The sequence below is a fragment of the Sciurus carolinensis genome, unplaced genomic scaffold (assembly GCF_902686445.1).
Source record: "Sciurus carolinensis unplaced genomic scaffold, mSciCar1.2, whole genome shotgun sequence".
Taxonomy (NCBI): domain Eukaryota; kingdom Metazoa; phylum Chordata; class Mammalia; order Rodentia; family Sciuridae; genus Sciurus; species Sciurus carolinensis.
This window is the reverse complement of record NW_025920123.1, coordinates 17017-22388: the sequence shown is the minus strand read 5'-3', so window position 1 is coordinate 22388 and position 5372 is coordinate 17017. Positions and strand designations below refer to the sequence as shown.

Sequence of the window (5372 nt, the reverse complement as noted above, 5' to 3'; positions counted from 1 at the left end):
TCATGGACTTCACTAATGCTTCAGTTTGATTCCAAGGAAACTGAAGTATCCAGTTACCCAGAAAATAACTGACGATTGGTTAGATGTGTCTGTCGGTGACATGGACAAAGGAACTCAACATCAAGGACCCCACAGTTAGTGATGTCAATTGGTTACTTCAGCATTAATCTGCAGGTGAGTCAACTTCATTTCTCACCAAGAAGGGTTCATATGTGATTATTGGTTGATTTCCTGACATTAGCAACATCTACAACATCTTCTCTCCTGCAGTCTGGAGAAGACATCAGGAAACCTGGCTGTTGTCATGGTTCCAGGTGGACTCTGCACCCTGTGGATTTCTTGAATGAAGAACTCAAAGGGGCCGTGGAGGACAATGATCTCTTGTAAAATGTTCTTGTAAATGGATGACTTTAAATTGGTCACCAAATATTCCATAAAGGATCACAGATTTGGATGTGAAGATAAACTTACTCAGGGGAGTCATAAGACTTGACTTAGTCCTGAGTTCCTATGATTTCTTTATTGCCTCTCTAAGCCTTGGATTTCTCTTCAGTCAAGTCCTACTTCCTATGTTTATTGCAAGAATTAATCTGAAGTCATGAGAGAAAGCATAATACGTTGATGACTAAGACCAAGGACTGTAGCAATGGTCCATATGATCTTGAATTCTGATTGATTTCCTAAGGCTGGCAACCTTAGGAAACTTCCTGCATCCTTCTTTCTATGTCCATTTCCTCAATAATAAATGCAGATGTGATAATATGAGTACATCTTTTGTAGAGTTTTTAGATGAGGACCAAACAAGTTAGCTTATACAAAGCAACTTTAACAATGCTTCACACATAATAAGAACCCATTAAATATTTGTTGTTGTTTGCTATTACTATGCTACTTCTGTGTATGTGTGGTCCTTTGTCTAGGCACTTTGTTAAGGAAATTGGGATTTATCATTAGTTTTTATTCCTCCTGTTACTTCTTTATCCATGTACTTAGTTTGGAAATTCCAAGGCAAAGATCTACTCCCTATTGTAACCTTGCCAAACATCAATTACACAGAGTTAAACATTGATATGGTGGATGGTACTCCTTGACAAAAACTTGTTAGATTAAAAACTATTTTTCTTGAATGTCATTTAAAGTTGATTAGGGACTCTTCCAAGTTTATTTTCTTGACTTGAATGGAACGTGCTCAAATGCATTAGAATGGGATCATGGAGCTACCTTTGGTCCTACAGCTGTTTTTCACTCTGTCATTTTTTGTTTTATCTATTCTTGAATTATTCTTGTGGTCCCCATTTTTAATGAGGCCTTGAGAGTTTTAAAACTAAATAGCACACCAAGCATCATTCGAGTCTGCTTTGGCAGGGCCAGGATCAAGCAGATATATGGTCTACCCATTCACCTAACTCATGGATAGATGGTTGGAATTATTTTTTAGTTTCTATGTTTGTTTTTTGTTATTAGTTTTATGATACTGATGGTGAATAATTTGGCAGAATTCCAAGTTTTCTTTTAAAGAATACATGGGGTGGGGTGGTGCCAAGTCATATTGTACCCCAGCCCTCCTTCATCCACCTCTTTATTTCTGAAGCATCCCACTCAGGGATTAATCCATCCAACTTATTTGCTTTGGCTTCAGAAAGCAATTCCTTTTTCCACAGGGACAAAGGCTTGAAGCTTCTGGAATGAAAGGCCCTGGCTAGTTGACTGGTCCCAAATCTGTTTGTCCACCAGTTGTGCTGCCTGCCTGCCTGGGCTTAAGATGGGCCTCTGTAGCTCGTGTCTTCTGTACTTCTTCCTTGAAATTGTTCAACATTTTGGGAGAAAGGTCCTAGCTGAGCATTTTCATCCTTTTTCTTGTTTTAGAAAAGAAAACAATCCCCATCCCCCTACTTGAATAGAAGTCTCCTCTAACCAGAGCCTGGAGAGGATCATCCACTGGGCACTCACCCTGAGGGCTCCTGCTCTTGCTGAGTCTGTGAGCTGCTGGCATGAGGTCTCCACCCAGGAACTGTTGGCAAATTTTAATGGGCCTGGTCCTTGGGCTGGCTAGATACTTTTCTTGGCAGATTTATGTTGCATTTCAAAGTTCATTATGTTACATTATGGACTTATTTTCAATCCAGATAATATTGATATATTTCAGACTTCCAAAATTTGCATTTATAATTATTCCACAGAATCAAAAATTTTTACATGGGTACTATGGCCAGACACTTATAAAGAATTAAAATAAAAGGTATCTATATGTATTACAAGATTTTTAAAAATATTTTGAATGTTTGACTTATACCACTTTTCACTATTGCTTTTTTCTCTCTTTTATTCCATAGAATCCTTGGTGTTGATTTTACTTTTCTTTATAGAAAAAGCTTTCAGACAACTCAGAATGAATGTTTCATTGGCAAGATTATTTTAAATAGCAGGTCTGAGTGGGGTGTTCATACACAGAAGTGTTTGTTATGGAAAAACTGCCATTAAGAATAAAGAAAAGGACACTGGCAGAGACAACACAGGCAGACAGAGTTGAGGTGTGACGAGTGTGAGAGACCCATAACCTCACTGTGCTCTGGTTCTGCGGCCTGTTGCTGGATTTCCTGCAACTTCTGCCTGTCTGCCTCCTTGCCTGCTGACCGAGAGCAAGTGGCTGACAGCTACGGCAAGATGAAGCTCTCTCTGGTGGCTGCAGTGATACTGCTGCTCTGTGTGGTGTGGACCAAGGAGGAAGACAAGAAGGAGGACGTGGGTATGGTGGTCAGCATCGACCTGGAGACCACTTGCTCCTGCATCGGGATGTTCAAGAATGGCCGCGTGTAGATCATCGCCAAAGATCTGCATCATGCAGTCTTATGTAGCCTTCACCCCTGAGGGGGAACGTCTGATCGGTGATGCAGCCAAGAATCAGCTCATCTCCAACCCTGAGAACAAGGTCTTCGACGCCATGCAACTCATCAGCCGCACTTCGAATGACACCTCTGTGCAGCAAGACATCAAGTTCTTGCCTTTCAAGGTGGTTGAAAAGAAAACTAAACCATACATTCAGGTTGATATTGGAGGTGGCCAAACTAACACATTTGCTCCAGAAGATATTTCTGCCATAGTTCTCACTAAAATGAAAGAGACTGCTGAGGATTATTTGGGAAAGAAGGTTACTCATGCAGTTGTTACTGTACTAGCCTATTTTAATGATGCCCAAAGGCAAGCAACCAAAAATGCTGGAACTATTGCTGGCCTGAATGTTATGAGGATCATCAATGAACCTACAGCAGCTGCTATTGCATATGGCCTGGACAAGAGGGAGGGGGGGAAGAAAATTCTGGTGTTTGATCTGGGTGGTGCAACCTTTCATGTGTCACTTCTCACCATTGACAATGGTATTTTTGAAGTCGTGGCCACTAATGGAGATACTCATCTGCGTGGAGAAGACTTTGATCAGCATGTTATGGAACACTTCATCAAGCTGTATAAAAAGAAGACTGGCAAAGATGTTAGGAAAGACAACAGAGCTGTGCAGAAACTCTGGCATGAGGTAGAAAAGGCCAAGTGGGCCTTGTCTTCTCAACATCAAGCAAGAATTGAAATTGAGTCCTTCTATGAAGGAGAAGACTTTTCTAAAACCCTGACTCGGGACAAATTTGAAGAGCTAAACATGGACCTGTTCTGATCTACCATGAAGCCTGTCCAGAAAGTACTGGAGAATTCTGATTTGAAGAAGTCTGATATTGATGAGATTGTTCTTGGTGGCTCTACTCGAATTCCAAAGATTCAGCAACTAGTTAAAGAGTTTTTCAATGGCAAGGAGTCATCCCGTGGCATAAACCCAGATGAGGCTGTTGCATATGGTGCTGCTGTCCAGGCTGGTGTACTCTCTGGTGATCAAGATACAGGTGACCTAGTACTGCTTGATGTATGTTCCCTGACACTTGGTATTGAAACTGTGGGAGGTGTCATGACCAAACTGATACCAAGGAACACTGTGGTACCCACCAAGAAGTCTCAGATCTTTTATACAGCTTCTGATAATCAACCTACTGTTACAATCAAGGTCTATGAAGGTGAATGACCCCTGACAAAAGACAACCACCTTCTGGGTACATTTGTTCTCATTGGAATTCCTCCAGCTCCCCGTGGGGTCCCCCAGATTGAAGTCACTTTTGAGATAGATGTGAATGGTATTCTTTGGGTCACAGTTGAAGACAAAGGTACAGGGAACAAAAATAAGATCACAATTACTAATGATTAAAATCGCCTGACACTTGAAGAAATTGAAAGAATGGTTAATGATGCGGGGAAGTTTTCTGAGGAAGACAAAAGACTCAAGGAACGCATTGATACTTGGAATGAGTTGGAAAGCTACGCCTAATCTCTAAAGAATCAGATTGGAGATAAAGAAAAGTTGGGAGGTAAACTTTCCTCTGAAGATAAGGACACATGGAAAAAGCTGTAGAGGAAAAGATTGAATGGTTGGAAAGCCACCAAGATGCTGACATTGAAGACTTCAAAGCTAAAAAGAAGGAACTAGAAGAAATTTTTCAGTCAATTATCAGCAAGCTCTATGGAAGCTCAGGTCCTCCCCCAACTTGTGAAGAAGATACATCAGAAGAAGAAGAGTTGTAGACACTGATCTGCTAGTATTGTAATATTGTAAATACTGAACTCAGGAACATTCCTTAGGAGAAAATTGAGACAACTTAAGTCTCGAATGTAATTGGAATCTTCACCTCAGAGTGGAGTTGAAAATGCTATAGCCCAAGTGGCTGTTTACTGCACTTCATTAGCAGTTTCTCACATGTTTTGGGGTGGGGGGGGAGGAATTGGCTACCTTAAAAACTGGATATAAAAACATGGGTCAGGATGTGTGTTCACTACAGAAATGTTCTATTTAACAATTGGGTCATGCACATCTGGTGTAGGAACTTTTTTCTACCATAAGTGACACCAATAAATGTTTGTTATTTACACTGGTCAAAAAAAAAGCATAAAGAAAAGAGTTGATATCAACCTGAATTGCATCTTCGTAGATAGTCCTGGTTACTTTCATCTCTTTCACTGTGGTCCCTCTGTGTGTGTATGTGTGTGTGTGCATGTGTGCGTGAGAGAGACAGAAAGAGAGAGAGAGAGAGAGAGAGAGAGAGAGAGAGAGAGAGAGAGAGAGAAATGCTCACCAATGAAGACACTATTACATTTGCAGTTTTACATACTGAATTTTTCCCACTCACCTCCATATCATGTGCATTTGGTACTGTTAAGTATTTTACAAAATGTGATTTTTGTTATAACTGAAAATTACTCCATCTCATAATTGGTTCCCAAATAACTTTATTCCAGGCCATTTCAAACTGCTTGTTGAGTGTGAGTAAAGCTGTCACTGA

General features: G+C 40.5%; 1 pseudogene; it reads left to right on the top strand.

Annotated features, from left to right (window-relative positions):
- The first annotated feature begins 2664 nt into the window (after nucleotides 1–2664).
- LOC124973849 (endoplasmic reticulum chaperone BiP-like) lies at nucleotides 2665–4617 on the top strand (annotated as a pseudogene).
- Nucleotides 4618–5372: the final 755 nt, after the last annotated feature.